This window comes from Pipistrellus hanaki, assembly GCF_964339955.1.
Source record: "Pipistrellus hanaki genome assembly, chromosome: 17".
NCBI classification, from domain to species: domain Eukaryota; kingdom Metazoa; phylum Chordata; class Mammalia; order Chiroptera; family Vespertilionidae; genus Pipistrellus; species Pipistrellus hanaki.
In genome coordinates, this window is record NC_140519.1 from 40,675,896 (window position 1) to 40,702,053 (window position 26,158).

At 38.5% G+C, this 26,158-nt stretch overlaps 1 protein-coding gene across 50 annotated transcripts in view; it reads left to right on the top strand.

The window, feature by feature from the left end:
- RIMS2 (regulating synaptic membrane exocytosis 2) overlaps positions 1–26,158 on the top strand; it is a gene marked incomplete at its 5' end in the record, with an annotated part of 298,413 nt that overhangs the window by 95,693 nt on the left and 176,562 nt on the right. The window lies entirely within an intron of this gene.

The following is a 26,158-nucleotide window of genomic DNA, read 5'->3' on the forward strand; positions in this document are numbered from 1 at the left end:
TTCAAAAACTAACGCCTTATGTAAGCAGGTAAAAGTAGAATAGCTCTGGTTTAGAAACTGAGACAGGGACCCACATTAGACTCTAAGAAACACAATTTTTTAGTTGATTGCTTAAATTAAATTCAGGACTTCTTACTTACACTCCTTTACATTTTCCATCTCACTGTGTGACCTTTGAAATGTCAGAGATAGAGGTGCTGGAAAATGACAAGAAGAGCTGCCACGTTCAATCAAGGATTGATTTATGCCTGACTTCTACAAACTCTGTGGTAGCTTTCCCTTGTGTAGTGTCAGGACTCGTGTTCATGTCTTGCGTTGGCTGCGTGACATGGTAAAATCACCATACCATGAGTTTCTTTTTTAAAAAATTTATCTATTTTTTTACAGTGGCTCTATTTTATTTATTTATTTATTTATTTATTTATTTATTTATTTACTATATTTGTACATATCTTACCATTGTCCCCCCCCTCATACATATCCTCCCTCCCCAGAGTTTTTCGTCCATTGGTTTTGCTTATATGCAGGCATACAAGTCCTTCGTTTGATCTCTTATCTCCCCTATATCTCCCGACCCTCCCCGCTGTAATTTGACTGTCTGTTTGTTGCTTTACTGTCTCTGTAGCTATCTTTTTGTTCATCTGTTTATAATGTTCTTTATTATCCCATAAATGAGTGAGGTCATGTGGTTTTTCTCTTTCATTGACTGGCTTATTTCACTTAGCGTAGTATTCTCCCAATTTCATCCAGGTTGCTGCAAATGATAAGAATTCCTTCTTTTTTTATGGCAGGATAGTATTCCATTGTGTAGATGTACCAATAGTTTTTTGATCCAATCATCTGCTGACGGGCACCTAGACTGTTTCCAAATCCTAGCTATTGTAAATTGTGCTGCTATGAACATAGGAGTGCATATATCCTTTCTGATTGGTGTTTCTAGTTTCTTGGGATATATTCCTAGGAGTGGGATTACTGGGTCAAATGGGAGTTCCATTTTTAGTTTTTTGAGGAAGCTCCATACTGTTCTCCACAGTGGTTGCACCAGTCTACCATGAGCTTCTTGAGTTAAGGATTATATATTCATTAACCTCTAAGTTTCCACACTTAGCCCTCTTGCTTCTTTCCAGTCAATACCAGCTTCCCTCAGCCTCTAAACCCAAATAAATCTTTTTCCTACTATAAATGCACTCTGTTCTAGAACTTTATATAATTGAAATCATAAAGAATATATTCTTTCATAAAAGACTTAGCATAATTTTAAACATTCACTCATGTCATTGCATGTATGAATAGCTTTTTCATTTGTATTTGTTCCTGGGTAGTAGTCCATGTACAAATATACCGCACTCTCACTTTCTGTGTGTATGGTGTGAAGATAGAGGTTCAAGATTCAGATTTTTCTCGATTTTCAGTGTTCCATTTATCGAATAGGATTAAAGACTTTTTGTGCCTTATTAGATTGTTTTGTCACCTTTATAGACAAATAATGGTATGTATGAGCGAGGTTCGCTTTCTGGGATATCTATTCTGTAAAGATGATTCATCACTTTATAAAACACTAAATATGAGTGCATCACATATTCGTTTTCTATTACCACAAGTATAGGGGATTAAGACAATACCTGTTTATTATCTTGCATTTCTGTAGATCAGAAGTTCAGATGGGGGTCACCTGAGCTCTCTGCTTAGGGCCTCCAAGGCTGAATCAAGATGCCAGCTAATCTAGGCTCTTCTCTGGAAGACCATGGCAAGAAGCCACTTCCAGCTCCATTAAGATTGTTGGCAAAACCCAGGCCTCTGGGTTGTGGGCTGAGGTCCCTGCTTCCTTGTGACTCTCAACTTCTAGAGGCCTCTTGCATTTTTTAGCCCATAATTTTGCTCATTTATTAACTTATTTTAAAAAACATATTTTTACTAACTTCAGAGAGAAAGGGAGAGGAGGAGAGAAATGGAGACATCAATGACGAGAAAGAATCATTGATTGGCTGCTATCTACACGCCCCCTACCGGACGCCACGCCTGCAACCGGGCATGTGCCCTTGACCGGAATTGAACCCGGGACCTTTCAGTCTGCAGGCTGACGCTCTATCCACTGAACCAAACCAGCTAGGGATCATTTTATTTATTTTTTAATAGTAAATCCTTTTAAAATTGAGATATATTGACATATAGTTGTAGGACTACAAGATAATGATTTGATATACTGCCTACATTGCAAAATGATTACCAAAATTCGTTTAGTTAACATGTATCACTACAGTTATTTATTACTTTTTTTTTATTTTGTGATGATAACTTTGAAGATTTACTCTCGCAGCAACTTTCGAATATATAACACAATATTGTTAAATATAGTCATACTCTAGACACTGCACTCCAGGACTTATTTCTCTTCTAACTGGAAGTGGTAGTTTTTGAACACCTTTACCTTAACCAGTTTCACCCCCACCCCACCTGCCTCTGTCACCCATCTATTTCTTCTCATATTTATGAATTTGTGTAGTAGTCTTTCTCTGTTTGACTTACTTAACTTAGCATAATGCCTTCAAGGTACATCCATGGTGTTGCAAATGGCAGAATTTTTTCTTGTTTATGGTTGAATAATATTTAAATATTTGAATATATATACATGCTTTATAATCATCTATCTAATAGTAAATCATATTTCCTTAATGCGTTATCCATCCACAGTTACTTAGCTTGCTTTCACATCTTGGCTATTGTAAATATACTACAATGAACATGGGAGGTATAGAGATCTTTTAGAGCTAGTGTTTTTGTTTTCTTTAAAATTTTGTTTATAATAATCTAATAAGCACCCATGTACCTACCATCCCAAATAAGAGATGGAACCTTAGCAGTAAATTATCTTATCCCATATTCCCAACTCCTCCAGTTTATGCCAGTTATAATGAGTTCCACATTCCTTTACTTTCTTTATATATTTCTTTAAAAAAAAAAAAAAGTATACTGTTCTGTTTATTTCCTGTTAAATTTAGTTTACTTATTTTGACTGCTGTATGATATTCCATAATGTGACTAGATCATAGTTTTTAATCCACTCTCCATCTATGGGTCTTTGGATTGTCTCTAAATTTTTGCTATTGTGAAAATGTTGCTATAAGCATATTTCCTGTTGTAGATATGTAAGAGTTTCTCTTGGATATACTCCATTCATACGTTCAATTTTAAGAGATAACATCAATGTGTTTTCCAACAAATTGGAAAGTTCAGTGAATTCATAAGTGGGAATGAAATGATTTAAGGGCCAAACATTAATTTTAAAAGTTGGGCAATTTTAACTATAGCTGCCACTGGGAGGTGCACTTGTTAATCCGGCAGCAGTCAGAGACTAAGTGTATTAAATGAATACACTCAGAACAGAAGTTTTTCTACCCACCTTTCTTTCCTCCTCCTCCTCCTTTCCCTCCTCTAATCTCTCCATTTCTTGCAAGACGTAAAACTTCTCAACATCCTTGAAGGAAGACCTTTGATAGAGGCAGGAGTAGCAGTGATAGAACAGGCCTTAAAGAAAGCAGCGTCTAGCCAAAACCGGTTTGGCTCCGTGGACAGAGCGTCGGCCTGCGACTGAAGGGTCCCGGGTTCAATTCCTGTCAAGGGGATGTACCTTGGTTACGGGCACATACCCAGTGGGGGGGCATGCAAGAGGCAGGTAATTGATGGCTCTCTCGTCGATGTTTCTAACTCTCTATTTCTCTCCCTACCTCTCTGTAAAAAAAAACAAACCAATAAAATATATTTTTTTAAAAAAAGAATGCAGCATCTAGGCATGCAGAAGGCAGCCAATCAATAATCCTTTCTCATCATTGATGTTTCAATCTCTATTTCTCTCCCTTCCTCTCTGAAATGAAAAAAAAAAGTATATATTAAAAGAACAAAAAAAGAATATACGGTCTAGTGTTTTTGTGAATAAAATCTCTAGATTGTTGAGGGAAAACCGTATTGTCTGTAATGATATTAAATTTGGGTATCTGGGCTCATCTAGGTCCTCCAAACTGTCACTTGGGAATTTAGTTATTCTCAATGAAGTAGGTACCAAAACTCCCCTCCCCTTACACACTTCTATCAGGGAAAGAATTTCATCTTTATTTTTTTTTTAATCTCTGAAAATAATTAATACAAAATCTCTAAACCTCGTTTCCACATCTGATATTGTTGCCTTTTTTTTATTATTAGCTCTGAAGAACAAACTTCTTACTTTTTCCTCTCTCATCCATGACGTCACTTTATGAATTATCGCTTTCATTTCGATGTTTTCTGTTGAACACCGAGAGAACTAGACCTGACCATTTTCTCTCTTGGTGTGAGTCTCCATTATGAGCAACAAGATGCTAGCACGTGAGTCGGAGTAAGATTTTCGGTTCTCACAGCCTGGTGGTGTCTGTCTCAGTGCCGCTAGCTGCAGAAGTGAGAGGAGCCTGGTTAACCCCATCAGCCAGGCGTCTTCCTCCATCAAACCTTACAGCTGGCTCAGAACTCTCTCAGCGCCTGTTTAAAATTCTCAGCCTGCTTTCACCAAATTTGTTTCAATCCTATTCGTGGTTACACTTGATTATACATCTGTAAGACATTGGAGGCTTGGCATTAGAAAATAGCTTTATGTCTTATCCTTAACTGCTACTAACGTTACTTCTAGTGCAGCTATAATTGAAGTAAAAAATAAATAAAAACAAGGCCCCAACATGATTGAGATTAGGATATTTAGAGAAATAGAGCTTAGCTTCATTTTAGGTGGGTTCATAAAATTTGGCCCATAAAGCAATATCTTAATGACTTTCATTATATTTTCAGTGATTTTTGAGACTTGCGCACTGTAGACAAAACTTAGCTATAGCTTTTAAATTTTAATCTGGAACCTTGACCCTTGAGTAGGGATTAAATTTTGTTAAATCTTCTCCCCTCCCCCTGTAGTTGATCTCTCCATTCCCCTGCCCTCTGCCTTCCCTCTGAAGTTTGACAGTCTGATGCTTCTCTGTCTCTGGATCTACTTTTGTTCATCAGTTTATGTTGTTCATTATATTCCACAAATGAGTGAGATCATGTGATATTGACCTTTAAATCCTTTTTAAAAAAATACTTTTTTTCATTATTGATTTCAGAGAGAGGCAAAGAGAGAGAGAGAAACATCAGTGATGTTAGAGAATGATTGATTGGCTGCCTCATGCACGCCCCCTAATAGAGATCGAACCTGCATCCTGGGTATGTGCCCTGACCGGGAATCCAACCCTGACCTAATGGTTCATAGGTTGACACTCAACCATTGTACCACACCGGCCGGGCTAAATCCTTTTCTAATACACTGAGTATATATAATTTTCTGTGACAAGTTAAAAAGCACCCGTTTTAAACAAAGGCAGCTATCAAGTACTTCTAATTTATATTTCAGCTAATTTTGTTAAGCACCTACAATTGGCCAAGGGCTTTGTAGGCACTGAGGGGGAGCTGGTGGAAGAGAATATTAGGATGTCCATCTTTGGAGAACTCACACTGTCACGTGTCAACTTTCTACCAGGAACATCTGGGTTCCGAGGAACCATTCTTAAACGGGGCCTTTGGTCTCCCCCTGATTCTGCCTCAGTGGAGAAGCCGCTTGCAGGTGACTGACTCGCTTTTTAAGTTTGAGGACTGGAAGTCAGAACCTTCATATTTAACTAATATTAGTCTTGAAGTCTCCTTGCTTCTGGCTACCTTGCTCTTGAAAATCCCATTTCACTGGAACGTACGCTAAGAGTTAGAAAAAGGAAAAGAAAGCTTGGTGCACATTGCTTGGACCAGAGCCTGCCCGGAGTTAAGCCTGTGAGGGGATGAGGGAGGCATGACAGGGAGGAGCTGGTCAAGGATGTGGCCTCAGGTTACATCCAGTCGTGGTGGTGGGAAACTCGAGCACGACTATTTCCCCCATGTCACTCCTCCCTTCTCTGTACTCCTATTTCCGTCCCTCAGGGGTTAGCATCTACCCCTGGGGTGGGGGTAACTTCCTGGGTGGGAAGGCATTTCTTCGGTGCACAGAGTTAGCGGTGAGCAGTGACCAGCCAGCGCTCCGAGCAGCTAGAAGGCGGTGCGCTCGCCTTGACTGGATCCCTCACATCATTTGGAGCCACTTGCTTCTGACAGTTCCGTTTACTCCATTCGGGCACAGGGCTTCTGGAATTCTGTGTTCACAATTCCTGTAAAAACTGTCCCCTACCGCTGAAACCAGTTTGGCTCAGTGGATAGAGCAAAGGTCCCAGTCCTGTCAAGGGCATGTACATTGGTTGCAGGCAGATCCCCCGGTAGGGGGTGTGCAGGAGGCAGCTGGTCGATGTTTCTCTCTCATCGACGTTTCTAGCCCTCTATCCTTCTCTCCTCCTCTCTGTAAAAAAAAAAAAAAAATCAATAAAATATATTTTAAAAACAAAAGAAAACAACAACAAAAAAACTGTCCCCTACCACTGCAGTTGACCCCGTGGCCGTCATGGGTACTTATCCACTCCTTTTTCTCTCTCACCTCTGTGGTCTAAGGGACTTGCTTGGTCGGTAGCATCTGACCCTCACTCCTACAGAGTCTTAGCATGTCCTCCTGCCCCCATTCTGTAGCAGCCGTCTGACCTCCTCACGGTAATTAGTCCTGCCGGCGTGCTTATTCTTTTCTGAGGGAGCATGCTGGAGCCATCGCTTAGTTTTGTGTCCCGAAGAAGCAGTCCATCCTTTGGGAGCCAGGATCTCCAGAGCCTGAAGCGGCAGTGTGGTGTCCATTTCCCACGTGGATAGCTGCCAGTAGTGGTTAGTGGGTCACTCTCACTTCCACTCCTTGGTTCCTGACCTGTGTATCCTTCCTATTGGGGTCACAGCGACATTGGATAGCCAGAGACTGGAGAGGTATACTGTATCCTAAAAGATAGTGTCCCTTCCTTGCAGGGCGTCTCCTGCAACCAGGAGTCTCAGCTGCATGCCTAGCAGGACCTAGTAGAACTGTTTTGTCAGGCTAAAAGGTTCTGGGCGCCACCGTACGTGGTAGGACCAATGGATTCCAGGATTGAGATCCTCACTGCATTACCTCCACAGAGACATAGGTCCTTTGCTTGGTCTGAAGTTTGTTATGTGGGATCCCATGTAGGTAAAGCAGACACTAGGAGCACATGCATAGTGGCTCTTCGAGGTACCCTGGGCCGGAAAGGCAAACCCATAGCTGTAATCCTATCTGTGCCCGTTTGGATGAATTACTGACCCTCATAGGATGGAAGCAGTTCTGGGTAGCCAACTTTTTACCACATGTGCAGTTGGTCTCTTTGAAGGATGGCGCCCTCTTGGAGGGATCTGTGGCTGCCGGGTCAAACATTCATCAGGAGCAGGAGCTTTCTCAGTCCTGAGGAGAGCAGAATGCACTGTTGGGTACATCCGTAGCTTACATATCTGCCACCATGGATTTATTTCACTTGGCGGGGTGAGCGGGGCTGGGAAACAGAGGTCAGCTGGCATGTCATGACCAACCTATGGGTCTACGTCATTATTTGATGCCTCTTATGTAGCAGATGTTCTCTGATCACAACATGTGCAATGCAAAGGCCCACACACCTTCAGCTCACTCTGGTAGGTCCACTTATGCTCTTCTTTATTAGAACTCTTTGTCCCTGATCTTTCACACTTCAACTCCTTGTCCTTCATCTTCCAATCTTGCTATTTTTTTTTTGTGCCAATTATCAATCAATCAGGTAGCTATTCACCACTATCCATAAATCCATACAATTTACCACTATCCGTAAATCTCTTCACAGAAAATGGATAGCTAGATGTACTCTCTGAAGCTCTACCTATTGAGAAGATTTCCCCTCATCACTGCTTTTCCGGGCCAACCTTGAATGGGGTTGAGGCCCGGCAGCATTCCATTCTTAGCTTCTGCTTACACACTGAGCTGGCCCATTCATTCTCTAGGCTCTGTCTTTTTCTTTCTTCTTCAGCTCTGCTCATGTCCCCCTGGCTCCCTAAAAGTGTGTTTGTCCCAACTTGGTCAATGGCATAGGTCCCGAATTCTCTGAGGATCGTAGCCAGAGTCTTTTCCTCTTTTCCTCTTACATGGGAGAACTATCCCCGCATAGACTCTTCACTACGTCTTCCGAGTCCTCCCTTCACAATTTCCCAGGGAAATGCAAGCATCTTTCCTTCATTTAATGCAGACCACTGCTTTTTAAGTGTTCAGGAGCTGTCTAGTTGCATATTAATACTATCTGAGGAGGGCAGTCGCTGAGGGAGGGGAAGGGGGTGGGCAGTGCGTGCTATTATAGCAGCCAGCCCCATCATAGCAGTTGGAAGGAGGATTCATAAGCCCGGTGAAAGGGATCTGGGGAAGTTTTCTCATTTCATCATCCTCGGGGTCCCGACGTCACTGACAGGTCAGTAGGTTTCCTCTGGAGTGCGTGCCCCTTGGAGTCCTGTTACCGAGGCTGCTACGTACTCCGTCTTGGAGGGAGGATCATCTTCCCGTGTAGCTCCCTGGTGCCCGCTTAGTTCTCCAACGAATGCCAAAGGCCAGCTGCTCTGGTGTTTGATTGATGGTGAAGAGACTGAAGTCCCCCCCAGCTTTGGTCTTTTTGTCTTTTGTGGACACATGTACCCTTTCGGCGTCCCTGTGACTTTCGAATTTTACCTTCCTCTGTGTTTCCTGTCAACAACTCTGAGAGAGCAGAGCTCAGAGAGTAGGCTTGGAGTTCAGTAGGTAAGTCGTATATTGTTAATGTGAATGATTGAAATGTACTGGATCTTCCCTGTAGTACATGGCTTCTTATCTGAAAGTATATTTAGAATCCTATATATTTTTTCTTATCCAGTCTACTGCTGGATAATTAAAGTGTATTAGTTATATAATTTTCTATATTAAATCTATGTTGTCTTTGAGTGAGGGGAACTTTTGGTAACTTTCAGAAAAACATTAAAGAACATCCTGGTTATTTATTCATTTTATCAGTTTCATAAAATTAATTTTTATGTCTCATTTTACTTTATAGTTTTACATTACAAATTGGTTACTGTCACATCTGATGTGAATATTTTTATATTCAGGCATGAAGGGTGTTCGGAGGACGACTCTTTTAATATTCATTTAAAGTTTTCTTCTTAATGAAGTAATATGTTAAATCAAAAAGAAAATAATAAATGCATAATCACAGTCGAATAGTTGTATGCCAGTTTTCTTACTGATTTTTTTTTTTTTTAGAGCCAGGAAAATTGATTTTAATATGGTTGTGAATTCTCTATTGGTATGTGTAATACATTTTTAGTAAGAATTATAAGTTACCTTTATTATTTGTTTTGCTAGTTATCTGTAAGTTCCCCTATAATTTTGATAATCTTAAAATATTTGTAATGTCCATAAAGTATGAAAAAAATTGATAATGTTATGAGGATGGTTCCTAGAAATAAGAGTAGAATAAATAACCTATTAAAAATAATGTAAACAAAAAAGTTGCATTCTATATAGTTAACAATGAACTTTCAAACGTGTGACCAACAGTTGAGTATATTTTTTTCTTTTTTGCATGTTCATAAAATAGTTTTATTTCAGTATTCTTGCAATTGCTAACTGCAGACCAGTTGCATATGCATTTGTGTGTATGCTTCTGTGAATATAATACATGTATACATACAAATGCAACCCAAAAGGTGAAAATTAAAAGGATGACATAGTTTTTATCTGAAACAAAATCAAAGAAATTATTTACCATGATGTCCAAAGTAGGACTTAATTTATGTTGTGATTTCATTTTCTGAGTATGTTATTATTAAAATTAAAAAAGAAATTAAACTATAGTTTATATATAATATTATATTTGTTTTAGGAGTAAAACATAGGTAGACATTTATATAACTAACAAAGTGATCCCCCAAAAAAGCTAGTTCCCATCTGACACCATACATAGTTATTACAGTATTAATGACTGTATTCCTTATGCTGTAGTTTATATCCCCTTGCCTGTTTTTATAACTGGCAATTTGTACATCTTAATCCCTCCCCCTTTTTCACCCAAGACCCTTCCCATCTAGCACCCATCAGTTTGTTCTCTGTATTTATGAGTTTGTTTCAGTTTTGTTTGCTCTGTTTAGATTCCACGTGAAATCATATGATATGTTATTGATTATACTGTAAGGGAATATAAAACATGGAAATGTCATTGCACTTTTAGGAAAGTCATTCATTATTTCATGATTTAGCACCAGAAAGAGCCAAGAAAAGGTGAGAGACATCTGGATGGTAGCTCCCTCTACCTCCTGGGTATAGGGAGGAGGTTATTTAGAGCAGTCTTCCACTGCAGTTTCTAAGATAGGAAGGATACTAAAGACTTTCCCCGAAAAACATTTTCTTAGAGAGCGAAGAGGGTACTTTGACCATAAGACCATGGTCGCAACTTCCAGCAAGACTGGATCTGTTTTGTTTTGTTTTTTCCATATGGCATAGGAGTTGGTGCACATGAGGAGAATCAGTACTAATAGAATAGGAAACACAGCAAGTGACAAATACATTATATAGAATGGATAGAATAGCAAAAGACTCATAAGTATTAATCAATTTGAATACACACAAAAATGTTTTTCTTTATTTGAATTTTGAAAGTAAGATGACAGGTAATGTTAAATTAGTAATATTTAAATTGTACAGTTTACACAGCATTTTTACACTCAACTTTTAACTCATTCAGTAATCCAAACCTTTACAATTTATTGGGATATGCCTAAAAGTATTCATTTCTAAATAACCAAAATACCAATTCAATTTATGATAAATAAATATTAAATACTTCCATGAATAATTTGCTTTACCATTTTTGTCAGGTCTGCTTAAAAAGCTTTTCACAGAAGTTGAAGCTGAGTCCCCCCTCCCCAAGGTATTTATATAATAAGTAGAAATTTGAATATTATTACATTAAACTTTGAGTCTCTTCCCCTCCAACCCCAACCCAGATCTGCAGACTCTCTTCTTAGAAGTTTGATAATAGCTAACAGAGACCTTTAATCCTGTTGTATAACATTTTACTCAGGGGAATTCATGGGCATTGATTCTGTTACCAACGTTAACAGATAAAAAAAAAACCAAGGCAAGTAGTCATTTGTTAATATGTAAATCCAAGCTTACAGATATATGCTGCCTTCAACAAAGTCACCAAGGAGACATGGCTTAGTGCCTCCAAATCTTCTATGGAACCATTTTCTTATTGTGAAATAGAGAGGACAGGATTTGTGGAAATGCTTCTTCAAACAATGGTGTATCACCATTCACTACTTTTTCTATTTCTCTCACTCTTGCACAACCTTTTGTTCACTCTATAACATTTTCTTCAACATTTAATTTAATTTTTAAAGTAATACTTATCTTAAAGGTCTTCATTTACCAGTGAAGACGATGTTTTGCTTTGGGAATATACGGGTATATTTTAAGATGTGTGTTCACATGAGATGGTGTATTTCGGCCTCTGGTTTTCATTTCACAGTAGACGATGATCCTCAGTTTCCTACCTCGATATCTGAATATTTGCTATTTTTTAACTTTACTGTAAAGTTATTATTATACCCTATTCCATTTATTATTTTTGGAGTTACACTTAGTTGAAAAAACACACACAATAGTTCACAGGGATGCAGGTTCTCTCCGTGATCTCACTAAGTACCCACTTCTATATTCTCATCTATCCCTTGATTCCTCTACTATAGGTTCTTCTCTTGCTATCGTAGCTGTGAAATGAAAAGCTCCTTTTGTTTTCATTGCTGTGTCAGGCAGCCTATGACTCAGTTCTGGACAGAGACAACGTGGTCTGCTAGCGCAGCCTCTCTGGCTTCTCTGTTTTCCCCTCCTGGCACTTGCAAGAAATGCCTGAGCTGCAGTATCGAGCGTGCAGAACTGTGGAGCAGTGCGTTCCCGAGGGCCTGGTGCTCCGCTGGCATCCTCAGTGCCGCACCGGCCCCGGCTGGCTTCCTGTGTGAGCCCAGGCAATACCGCTCCTGTCAGAATGCTCTTGGATGGATGTCCTGGGACTTGCAGCCAAATGCAGTTTTGACTGATGATTGGATTAGCTTCTAAAGATGCACTGCAAAAATGTTTGTCCGTTACTGCTAAGACAGGCATGAGACATTGTCCTGGCCAGGCCTGGGTAACCTTACTGGTAAAAGACGTATTTTATTAACCTTTTTAATCCCAGTCATGTCTAGCACAGTCCTTTTTGGCTAGCAGGAAATGAGGACATGTATGAAGGAATAAGAAAATTGAGGGAAAAGCCATCTATAGGGTTATTGGGCACTGCTTGCAATCAATTTTAATCTATACATTCTGATTCTGATTTTTAACATTAAGGACATATTTTACCTGTAACATTGTTTTTTTTAACTCAGATCAGACTGTACATTATTTTTTTAGTGCAATTATTTTATACATTAAAAAATTAGTATTAAGAAAGTAACTTTAACCCTATCTGGTTTGGCTCAGTGGATAGAGTGTAGAACTGCAGACTGAAGAGTCCTGGGTTTGATTCTGGTCAAGGGCACATGCCTGGGTTGTGGGCTTGATCCCCAGTTGGGGGCATGCAGGAGGCAGCCGATCAATGATTCTCTCTCATTATTGTTGTTTCTATCTCTCTCCCTCTCCCTTCCTCTCTTAAATAATACACACACACACACACACACACACACACACACACACACGTTATATATATATATATACATAAACACTTTAGCCCTGGCTGGTTAGCTCAGTTGGTTGGAGTGTCGTCCCAATGCTTAGGTTCGAGAATGGGTCAGGGCATATACAGGAATCAACCATTGAGTGCATAAATAAGTGGAACAACAAATCTGTGTTTCTCTCTCACTCTTTCTCTTTCAAGGAGTACATTAGAGAAATTGAAATAATATAATTATTTGTATAAAAAATGTTTGTTTCCAGAAAAACAAAAAAATCTAAGACTCTCTTTCAAAATAGCCAGGAGCATATTAGTTTATAAAATTGTCACACCTCTGCCCTGGCCGATGGCTCAGTGAGTTGGAGCATCATCCAAACGCCAAAAGGTTGCAGGTTTGATTGTTGGTCATGGCACATATGTAGGTTGCAGGTTTGATTGTTGGTCATGGCACATATGTAGGTTGCAGGTTTGATTGTTGGTCATGGCACATATGTAGGTTGCAGGTTTGATCTTCAGTTGGGGCACATACGGAAGGCAACAGATTCATGTTCCTCTCCCTCCCTCTCTCTCTCTCTCTCTCTCTAAATAAATAAATAAATAAAACAAACCAAAACCATATCTTTGGGTGAAAATTAAAAAAAAAAAAAATTGCCAACCCCTATCTCATAGTAAGAAGTTTAGGAATCCTTGAACAAATGAAAATTGCTGATTACATTATTATGTTTATTAATTACTAGAGGCCCGATACATGACATTCTTACAAGGGGCCTGGCCCTTGCAGCCCTGGCTTGTCTAGCAGTAACAAGCAACTCTGAAGTCTCAATGCTTAGCCTGCAGAACTTTAGCAGAAGCGTTTACTCTTGCTCTCGTAGAGTGTGGTGCCGTGTGATACCCTGGGTAAGGGTGACTGATCCCCAGAGCAGTGCTTCCCATGTGTTTCAGTGACAGCAGCGCCATCCCGCAGCTGCACCGCCCCACGCCTGCGGGTGGAGGAAGAGACTGGGGATCGGGGCATGGGCTTTTCACCACCCCGGCCCACGATAGACTCTCCTTCAGAGCTCTATGCCGGGCGGGATCCATCTCTTGGCTTCTCCCCACTGGAAGGGGGCTGAGAAGTCCAGTGCTCTGTGTGCCCAGAGGGAAAGAAAATTGGATATCACTGGACCCTAGCAGTGTCTACCCCGATGAATGTCCTATAGGTCAAACTGACATCATTGAAGATGGCTGTCCTTGAGCCTGTTCTAGATGTCATTATGGGATGGGAAGGTACATCCAATAGGACTTAGTTGAATGCAGTGCTTGGAGAACAACAGTAACATTTCACTCTTTATTCCCTGGCGAGCTGAGGCAGCCCGCTAACCTGCGAGCAGAGATGCATGGAGTGTGGTAATGAAGAGTCCAGGTTCGGGAGTAAAACAAACGGGGCTCTGCCATCCCCTTATGTTCTTCCACTTAAGCTAAGTTTTTCTTTCCTTATTCGTGCAAAGCGAATTGTAATAGAACTTTCTCTAGAGTTGTTTGTGAGAGGTGATAGAAAGAGTGTAGTGTAATAAATCACCATGCATGCCACGTAGCAGAGGGTCAGGATTCAGTAAATGTTAACGGCTGCTGTTTTTGTGAAGCCTGTGGGGCCTCAGAGAAAGGGTGCCTTAGGGGTAAACTAAGGATAAAGAAAAAGATGTGGGAAACTATGCTTGGAAAAGGACTTTTAAATTTAATATTTCTCCTGAGTTCGAGGAAAGTTGTTTTTTTATACTCTGTGGCCGCTGCATTCCCTGAAAGCAGAAATATCCCCAAGCCTTTCGTCATGCAGCACTAACTGCGTTCCACCCCTTATGTGAAGCGCCGAACACTCAGTTTTTATTACGTTTCTTATGCCCCTCAATAGATCAGGGAACTGAGGTTACCCAGCTACTACTGATCCCAGAGCTAGATTTAAAACTTACTCTGCCTATGTGTTGTTCAAGAGGTGATCAGATTTTCATTCTTTATAAGCAGCTATGAATATCGTACCGTTCCATGGTGACAGAAGACATAAGAAAATGATGTGACTTACATAACATCCCATGTATAGTCATAATTAATTAGGCATGCAGGTTAAGGCCTTAACTGCAAGTACTTACTTTTTAAAAAACCCAAATGCGTTCTTTTATACTTGTTAGTTTTCCCAGCTGTTTAATTGGCTCTAAGGTGGACGGTTTCCCTGTATCATGTACTTTTCATGTACGAGGAGAGTTCACATGCAGCACAGTGTTTAAGAGCGTCAGCCTGGGAGCCTGAAGACCTACTGCTGATGTCCTCCAGACAAAGACAACTAGGAACACATCTCTAGTCAAAGAAAAGTTGGGTTTTATTATTATTATTATTATTATTATTATTATTATTATTTAGGACAGGGGAGTTCGCATACCTTGTGAAATGGTGTAGTGTCTCAGCAAGACTGGGAGAAGGGAAGCTTGCAATACGATTTAGGTGGGTGTTGGGTAATTTGGGGGAGGACTGAGAGAAATGGGAATCTGGGTTGAGTTGAAGGCTGTTAGGACGCAGGGCAATTTGAGTATCTTCCTATTTATCCAGGACGGGGGAGAACGGAAGTGTGAGAGTTGTTACTGGAGAATCAATACTCACTGTTGCTGCTGGGGAGGGGAATGATCGGTCCTTTTGGTTGCACAGTTTCTTTGCCTTTATCTCTGTTTAGACCTGATGACGGAGTGGCATTGCTTGTGCCTTGTTCTAAAATGGTCACAGAGAGTCCTTGCTGGTGTTGATATTCTGTGAAATTGTTTGCATCTGTCAGGGGCATATCAGAGCATACCTGGGCCATCCACGAGCTGATAGCTGTACGGGCAGCTTTATGTTCCTCCTCTGTCACGTTCCAGCTGTGTAATTTAAGCAAGGTAAATACATTTAGACTCAGATTACGCATCTGAAAAATGAGGATGGTGATAACAATACCTATTTTATTTTGAAAGACGAATGAGTGGATGCATATGAAATGTTTAGAATACTACCTGGTATATAGTTCAGTCCTCAGTTTAGCTAAACGACAACCACCACAATGATAATAGTATTGTAATAACAATAAAGCAATAGTTTATAATAGTCTTTATCACACACATGTATTGAAGCACTTATATCCACTATAGGAATATAATCTATGAGACAAAGGTGCTCATGTTGGCGTCTCTTTTGTTCAGTGATGGAGAAACATGACCAGATTCTTACTGTTCAGTATCATTTATGAAATATTGGACTAGAGAACATGTATTTTCCTAAAAACCTGTTCCTTTTCCTATACTCTACATTTTATTCATTTAGTCCTTCAAGGAAAAAACAAAAAGTAGTCAACTTTTGTTTTGCTCTTTTTCCCTTCGCACCTATATCTACTCTGTCAGAAAATTTCACAGATTTAACCTCCTAAATATATTTCGTTTTATTTCCTCCTACTGCCTTAGTTAAGGACTTCATAATTTCTTACCAGGATCATTGGAATAAACCAGTTTTTCTTCCTACAACTACACTAGCTCCTGCTCCTTAGGTTAGTCAGCAGACCATTGCATGAGTTAACTTGCTACTACAGAGCATCTGATGACCTCCACTTTGTCTGTAGGCTATAAATCCAAAGTGGTTAGTGTGGTACATGAGCTCTTTCTAAATTTTGACCCAACTTTCATTTCTGGCCTCTTCTGTTTCTCTTAATTGTTTTCAGTATTTTATTTTATGCCATTTGAAATATTTCTTCAAAGTATTATGATGTAAATAATTCTAATAAATGAAATAATGTAAAAGGGATTTTGTATAACATAAAAGTCTAGAAAAATGAAAACTTGAGAATAGTTTTTTTGTGGATACATCAAAGTGTAGATTCAGTTATATAATCTAGTGCCATCTAGTGGTAACTACTTTCAGTTTTCTCTTATGTGACTGACTCACTTGGGACTTGAAATGCACAGTTTGACACCCTCCTTCCCAGCCTGCTGTCATGACACTGACCATTGGATCTTTGAAAATCATACTTACCAAGGTTTTCTAAGCTCTAAAATGTTCTGACTTTATAAATACACTTAAACTATGTTGCAACATGCAACTCAAACAAAAGAATATAGGATCTGGGGGTGGAATACAATATTCAAAGAATTGCAAAGATTTTTCATGTGCCATTAAATTAAAACCTGAGGAGTTTTGTTTTCCTATTTTTAGTTCTTTAGGAAAGTAACATTAACTCTACAGTTGTCAGTGATAGCTGTTTAACTAATCATTGCACACTTTTCAGGCTCCAGTTTGACTGAGCAGTATGGTATAAGCAATTGTATGCTGGTAAATATTTAACAACTAGAAGCCCAGTACACGAATTTGTGCACCACTGGGGTCCCTTGGCCAGGCCCTGCGGGATCGGACCCAAACCGGCTCTCCGACATCCCCTGAGGGATCCTGGATTGTGAAAGGGCACCGGCCAGGCCAAGGGACCCCACCCATGCACCATCAGGACCAGAGAGAGATGTGGAAGGTTAGCCAGCTGGAGAGGGATTGTGGGAGGGCTCCAGAGAGTGTCCTGCCCATCTCGCTCAGTCCTGATCGGCCAGACCCTAGCAGCAGGCTAATGCCTTGGCCAAAGTGTCTGTCCCCTGGTAGTTAGTGCATGTCATAGTGAGTGGTTGAGCGACCTTAGCATATCATTAGCATATTATGCTTTGATTGGTTGAATGGCAGACTGTACACTTTGCATATTAGGCTTTTATTATATAGGATCACTTCTCCAAAGGGGGAAAAGCCCTGATTTGTAGCATTTGCAAATATTCATGATGTAAGTATTTCTAACATGGCTGACTGATTTAAAGCCATCAGTGTGACATCACTGAACACAGAGTTAGGAGGAGATAGATGCTGACAGTAGCCTGCCTCTTGGCTCCAGAGCACCACTGGATAAGGAATAGTGGAATCCTTGTTATACTGTTCTGTTTCTTTCATTTGAAATCACTCTCCCCTTCGCTATACTTTATTTTTCAATATGTATGTATTTTCTGTTTCTAGACCCTTTTCACCTGTGGTGGCCTCTTACTTACTTGTTTATTTTCTAAAGAAATAGCAGCCAGGTTACAAGTTTCTCTCTGGCCTCACTATTGCCTTCGGCTATCGATAGCAATACATATGTGATTATGTATCTCATAAACACAGTGATTTAAAAGAGAAGGAGGGTATGTTTTTCTCATGTAAAACTAATCTGGAGATAGACAGTTTAAGGATGATACAGCTGCCCAAGGAAGTCTACAGAGACGGGCGCTCTTTGTTGGCTTACCGTCCTGCTACCTGCAGCGTGTGTCTTTCAAAGTCGTGGTTAAAAGAGGCTGTTGGGCCATAGGCAGCAGGACCACATTCCAGTCAAAAAGGAGGACAGGCAAGGTGTGAAACGTGTATGCCAGCTGGGTTTATCTCTTTTCATTAGCAAGAAGTAGCTTTTGTGGAAGCTGTACCTGGTAAACTTCTACCTAAATCTCATTGATCTGAACTATGTCACATGGCCACCCCCAACCACACTGTTGCCCTGAATAAATTTAGGATTCTATTTGTAAGAGAGGAGAGAGATTGGATATTCAGGAGGCAACCAATAATGTTTGCCACATTCTCTTTCGCCTTTGGTCGTGGTTCAATTCTATGAATTCTATGAAGCTGTAATTCCTTATTGCAATCCCATCAATTTAGAGTTTAAGCAAAGTATTACTGTGAATGCTCAATCCTCAAGTCCTGTGTTCACTAGAGCTGCTTCAACTTAACACAATCCTAGACTTCGATGTTCTGGGATTTGGGTAGGAGATCCTCCTTCCTTACTCCTGTGTTTCCTCCATGTGGAGAGAGCTGCACGGAGATAATATTCCTGGCTCCCCTGAACTCCCTGCTCTACTCCACTCTTGGGGACCAGGAAGTGAACATAAGTAATATTTTCTTTTTCTTTCCTCTTTCTCTTGGGAACAGGCTGCTCCCCAGTTTTTGCCTTAAGTTTTACAGGGACAGGGTATAAAATAAATAGTCTTAGTCCAGTGTTATCTCTGCCTGGATAGGAATGTCTATATGATTATGAGGCTTGGTTATAGGTTGCTTACTTCTACATAGCGAGAGGACGATTCTCTAATTTCAGTTATATCAGCAGTAGAGTTGGCATTCCATGGGTCATCTATCTTCTCTATTTCCAAATTAGCTCAGAAGTAGAGTGGGGGCTAGTTTAATGCAAATTACTTTTATTTTTAAAAACTATATTTTTATTGACCAGAGAGGAAGGGAGAGAAAGAGAGAGAGAGAGAGAGAGAGAGAGAGAGAGAGAGAGAGAGAGAGGGAGGGAGGGAGGGAGGGAGGGAGGGAGGGAGGGAGAGAGAGAGAGAGAGAGAGAGAGAGAGAGAGAGAGAGAGAGAGAGGGAGGGAGAGAGAAACATCAGTGATGAAAATCATCAATTGGCTGTCTCCTGCGTGCCCTCTGCTGGGGATTGAGCTTGCAACTGGACCTGATGTGCCCTGACCAGGAATCAAACTCTGACCTCCTGGTTCATAGGTACACATGCTCTCAGTCACCGAGCCATACCAGCCCCGCTAATGCAAATTACTTTTAAAAAGCAGTGTGTTGATGTTGCTTGAGACATATTGATTTGTTTTTAGCACTTTCTGGCCTTAAGTGGAGCAAGCCATAATTATTACATGAAATTTAATACTGAACATGTAATCTTGTGATTTTTCATCTCAGAAAAGATTTTGATCTTGTAAAATTACTGTTTTTAGTGGGAAAAATGGAAATACTTTAAAGAAGCGGTGACTATGGAGTACATAAGGGTCCCAGCGTTCATACTTTTCAATGTGTGTGGAAACAGAGTTCACGGACTTGTGACAGCTGATGGGCAAGTTTCCTGTGACTTTAGAGTCTGTGTCACAGTATCAGTGTTAGTCAAGAAGACTTCAGGTGCAAGGAATAGAAAACCCCACCGAAACAGGCTTAAAACATAAAGGGAATTTATTGGTCTACCTGATTAAAAACTCCTCAGAGGTACATGTTGAATCGGGTAAAGATTGATCCTGACTTTCTTATAACATGGACCTAATTTCTTTGTATTTTCAGTTGCCACTAAGTGGATTTTTACTTCCATTTGGGTTGGATTCCTCCAACTTATGACCCTAATTTGACTTCTAATAGTTCTGAGGTCACGTGAATCCTCACCCCTAACACAGGGAATCTGTGCCTCAGCCTGTCAGGCAGATCCCTGTAAGAGTCACGTGACTGGCCCAGCTTTGGTCATTGTGGTAGTTATTATGCAAGGATGTATTCAATTCAATCCAAACTACAAAGCTGAGGACTAGGGAGACATTCCTTCTTTTTCAAGAAAGAAGGAAGACAGATGGTAAAGGGCCAAACAACAGATACTCCTTGCAGTTCTTTCCAGAATACATTTTCTATTTTCTTCATTCAGAAGACTTTAAGTGATCCAAAAATTCACCTATTTTTAGCTTGTTATATAACACATTTTTTAGAGAATAGGCATAAATTAGAGGTTAAGCAATTAAGTTCACAATGGGATATTATTTTCTATCAGGTATTTTTAAGACTGCCGAAGAAACTTTGCTATAAAAGTGGTAAAAAAGAATAATTTTTTTGGGGGTGGAATTTATATTAAAAAACATGTTTACATTCAAAATGAAGTCCTAGCTCTAGTGGTCTAATCTGGGCATCTCATCAACCTCAATGTCTCAAACAAGCCTCTTCACTGACATCCCTCTTGTAGTGCGGTGTTTAAAAGAGAACATCGTGTTTTAAAAGCTCTTGGTGAGATTTAACAGCCTTCATTAACAAAGCTCAGCCCTGCCAGTGTCTCCCACACATTATGGATCTACTTATTAGGGGCCTTTCTTCAGTAAGCATCACTGTTTTTTGTGTTTTTAAATGAAAGAGTGTGTGATCTCACTCATATGTGGAATCTAATGAACAAGATAAGCTGATGAACAAAATAGATCTAGAGTCACAGAAGCATGGGACAGACCGATGAATCTCAGAGGGAAAGTGAAGGTGGGTGGGGAGAGATTAACCAAAAGATTTATAGGCATATCTGCACCTGTGGACACAGACAATAGTGTGGTGAAGGCCTGGGAGCGGGTGGCTGAGGAGTGGAGGGTGTCAGTGTAGAAGGAAAAGGCATTTGTAATACTTTTCAACAATAAAGATAAATTTTAAAAAAAGACTCTGGGGGACACTCTAGTAAGAGGTTTCAAGAGTGGAACAGGTTCTTAAAAAGGAGGTGTTTTATGGAAGCTTTGTTCTCTGAGGGGCAATGCTATTTTCTCTACCTTGGTAAATCTTTCTTAAAATGCCCATCATGCTTTCATGTTTTTATGTGTGTAGGGTTTGGGCCAGACTTTCTGAGACTGGGAATGAAGTGGAAACAGTGACACCTCGAGATATTAGTGTATATGTACCACTTTTGAAAACAGTCACTTTTGAAGACAATCTGCCAGCGAGTCTCCATTTCATAGTATTTTACTGGTCTGGACGTATTAAAGAATCAAGGGTGTGTATCTTGAAGAGAATACACTGCAGTCAGTGGGGCTGACTGATGCCTCATGGAAGCAGTATGACATTGGTGTAGGGAGCTAAGGAGCACCCACTTATCATGCTGGCAGGTGCTGTTCTCTCTGTCTGAGAAAGAACATTCTGGAAGATATGTTGGGTTTCTTTCATTGATTTAATTGAGCCAGATAGGAACTGCAGATTATGGAGAAACTACTTATGCCAGCTTTGTATCAATTACATATATAATGCTATGTGTGTACTTACTGGCACTTAAACATATAGGAGGGGGTACATAGGAAAATACCTGTTACTACAAATACTGGTATAATGAAGATTCCAACTTTTAAATGAAATACATTTTGTATGTTTTTTTTGTTTTGTTTTGTCATTAGTTGCTCCAAAGGGTACTGTATTGATCTGTTACTATGAATTCTCTTCCAAGAAAAATCTTGTTTAGCAAGCGCTTTCTTTGTACCTGCCACTCTCTGGAATAATTTGATTGAGTTGTATTCTCATGCAGGTTAGTGTCAGGCTAATTGGCAGAGCTGCAGGTCTATTTTTCAAAGATTCATGCTGTTCTGTTACTAAGAAACAGCTCTTCTTTAACTCCTCATCTCTCCCTCTGTCAAGCAATGTAGTTTTCTCTACATCACTGAAAACAACCACTTAAATTCCCAAGTCACCCTTACAAATGAACCAAATAGCACAAAAGAGACTCAGTATTCCGGAGAATGAAGAGGTTGATATTTTCAAGATTCATGCTTTGAAGGCACATCTTTTGCTTGTTTACTTAAGAGTAGTATTTTGGGTATTTTGTCATGGTAAAATACAAATAAGAAAAATAAGTAATGTGAGTTTTGGCTAATACTGTAGTGTTGTTTCTGAAATCTTCTGGACTTACCAGCTTGAAAGAATCAAAATCTTCTGTGGGATTTTTGTTTCAGTTTATTAAAACTATGGGATGTAAATGGTTGGACTTTATTATTGGTTAACATTCCTATGAAAATGAATGATCTTGATTTTTTATTGCATTTCTGCTTCAAGAATCTACTAAGTTATTTTTAGGAATCCCAGAGGGAAGAAAGGCCTCTCACAATCTCTCCAAGATCTATACTTCATTCTGGGAAAATATTCGGTGTGAATACGGCACAAATGGTTGAATGGTGCTGCCACGTATGCCTAGACCCTCGTTTAAATGTGAGATTCAGGAGACCAGAAAACAGTGCAACTCTCCCCACTCTTCCAACACTGGCCTCTTCTTACTTTTATTTAAGTGTATTAGAATACTTAAATATAACTTTCAGAAGTGTAATAGTAACATCTCGATAATTGGCTTTAGGTATAAAGGGCGTCTGTGGTGTTACCTTCTTTTCTGTTTTTATTTTTATTTTTTGAATGATTGACTAGAGGCATTGAGAGGTTAAGTGATAAATTGGAATAAGCAAAGCTTGATTTAAACTCAGTTTCTAACCAACTTTTCAGTTTATGCAACACAGTTTTTCATAAAATTTCTACAGAAACAACTACTTTCTGCCCCCATAACCCCTTTGGGGAAACATTCTCTTGAATAATGGAAAAGAAATTATAGAATAGACCTATTAAACCATCATATTTCATTACCAGTATACATTTCATAGGAAAAGCAGTGTAGTAGACTCATCAATAACAAACACAATGAATTTTGCTATTGTGAAAATATTATAATTCATGTAGGAGAACATGTCTTACAAATTTCCGAGTCTGTGTGTTTTGAGTATTTTGTCTAGAAATGCCTAGGATGTAGGATGCATTTGGTGTTCAGTATTGTGAGGCACTAATCAGCTAAGTACCATAATCCTCCTTACAGGGTACATTCTCACTTGACCTGGAGCTATATACAGTCACATGGCGACAGCATTAAAGAATAACATTTTTCCTTAACAGGCCCGTTCCTAGAGGGTTTTATGTCTCCATCCGTGAACGCATGTTGTTTTAGGTGTAACTTTTTAGTAATTGGCTTTTGAAATGAAATGATGGTAAGCAAACAGAGACAGTGAAATCATCTGATTAAGGATGGCTCCTGTGGTTTCGCTAGAGCTAGAAGGATTAAGGGAAAGCACCGCCTGGCCCTGTGCTCATGCATTTTTGTCAACATGATGCTTCGTGCTCGACAGATGTGCGTTGGTTGAGCAAAAGGTAAAACTGTACTAATGTGTTAAATATTGTGATATGTAATAAAAGATGAATCTGTTTTATGGGTTTTAATGAATGTAAATGGTTTGATTCGTAAAAAGCTTTTTGTAAGAATTACAGGAAAGGACCCTATATATTTCACGTTTTACAGGATCGCATGCTTCTTTTAAATCCTTGATTTAATGTGTCTTAACAGCTTCAAATTTCACCACTTGATTGCAATGCTATGTTTAAACTAGATGGTTAGCATGTGTGATTGAATTAATGAGGTATCGTTTAAGTGTATTTAGCAGTATCCATGCAGAAAGCTTTAAAAAAGATGGTATTTTTTCAGATTATTGATTCTTTAAATGTTGTTCTATTTTTTCATTTATAAAATGACAATTTTTAAATGAGCTCTATAATAAAGATTATGAGTAAGACATTTTCACATACATAGCACTTAACTGTAATAATATAAAATTTGAATTTACAGAAATTCCTAATTTTTTATTCTTCACTCTACTTTTGGTGTCCTTATGATTTAAAAAAGTTACATAGGTCTTAAAATTTAAAAACATGAATATTAACACTTAAGTTTCCATCTAATCATTCACTGTCCTTATAAAAGTTTTTACATGTTTACTGGATTATATTTTCAGAAACTTGATTATTTTATAGTATATGTGTGGTCAGTATTGATATATATCGGTGGTATAATAACAGAAACCACATAAGAATATAAATGTTGTAAATATTAAAATAGAAGCTATGGTAAAAATGAAATGAATTACTGTACAGTATATGCATTGAGACTGCCTTTGGGAAATTAGGAAAGTGACTTTAATGGAGAAAGAATCTTTTCATTTAGAGTTTCCCCATCAGTCAGTATAATTTTTAAACATGGAATTTTAAAGAGACTGATTGGTAGATTCCTGCTCAAACTATCCAGTAAAGTGTGAATACATAGCCAGAATATTTAGAAATATGCAGATTGGTGGTTAGTCCATATTACAGCAGTTATAAACAATGAACAGAAATGCTTCTAATTAAAGTACAAATAGTATATTTCTATATGAGGTTTTCTATAAACTTGTTCTGATTAAGATGACTATAATATAGGAAAAAGAAAAAGATTCTAACAATCTAGGTTTTAATAAAGAGAAGATGAAAAAATATTAGGTTAATATAAAGTGAATATAAATATATACTGATATAGTATTGGTCAGAAATTGGGATTGATAAAATGTATTGGCATAAATATTAAAGCACTATATAATGTCACAAATATATTTTATTCTAAAAAAAAGGCATAATTTTGGATTCTGCCTCTTAAGTTTTCATAGTCTTTGAAGGATTAAGTGAAATATAATACCTTATATGGGTTGCTCCATTTTTCTGAATTATAATATATGGATTAAATACTGTTCAATGCTTCATGATTTAGGGAAGTTTATACATTATCATTATATTATTTTACCTATAAAATACTTCCCAATTGAAAATAATAAATGCTAAGGCTTGTTTATAAAAACCAGTAGTGAAGCTAGAGATTAGAGATACAGTAGTTGAACTTTCATCAATTCCTGAAAAATATGTCGAAGTAGAATATTCAGTAATTCACACTATAGTTTTTAGAAATTGTTTTTGACAAGGTATTTTAATATTTTGGAGTAACTAATATTAGATTCTTCATTGTTTAGAAGAATATTCTTTAGAATAAAATCTTACTTTGCTTCTAGCATATCTTTAATATACTGTAAGGTAACTTAACCATATTTTTAGAAACCTAATTCCATGATAAGTAACAATGACAATAGTTATCCCAATTTCAGAAATTATGACCATAGGAAAAATAGAACAACATTTAAAGAGTCAATAATCTGAAAAAATACCATTTTTTTTAAAGCTTTATACTGCATGGATACTGCTAAATACACTATTTTTACTTAAATCCAGTACAAATCACTATCTACAGTATGATTCACATGTTTCAGGCAAATTTCATAATCTCTAGAACAAAGTGATTGCTGGATTTAATACTGAATTCAATTTATTGAAGGTATGATTTTTAAAAAGCACTTACTAGTATATGACTTGCTAAGGACTAATTAATTGTTAATATTCTTTTTACTGGAACCGAATTACCTAAGTAAATATTCTTATTTATTAATAAATGGAATATATTCCTTGTGTTATTAAAGACTCACTACATTTATATCCTACTTACTCTCAAAATTTATGTTAATTCCTCAGGGACTGAAGTATTTTGTTTTATTTTTTATTCTACTTCTGTCCTATAATAGTAGATGTTAAATATATTACTAGATATTAAATACATTACTAGATGTTAAATATAACATATTACTAGACACCCCTAAGTTGCAAGGTGGTTTTGTTCTAAATGTTTAGTTGTAAAGTGATTGATACTCAAAATGTATTTTGCCAAAAAAGTCATTTTATAAACAAGAGTTGGTTTTTGTAGCCCAAAACAAGAGCCAAATTAACATATAATAGAGTTACATCTCTCCCACCCCCGACCCCCCCAGGCCTGCTTTTACTCTGAAGATCTTCAGTCTGTCCCATGCTTCTGTGTCTCTGGATCTATTTTGTTTGTCAGTTTATTTTGTTCACTAGATTCCACCGAGGAGTGAGACCATATGATACTTGTCTTTCTCTGACTGGCTTATTTCACTTAGCGACCAACACTTCGCTTTAGTTAGGAGTATTCAATTCTTGAGCCAAGTCCGTTTGACTTCATTACTTTTTTAAGTAACTTTCACACCAAGATGTCAGAATGGAGAGA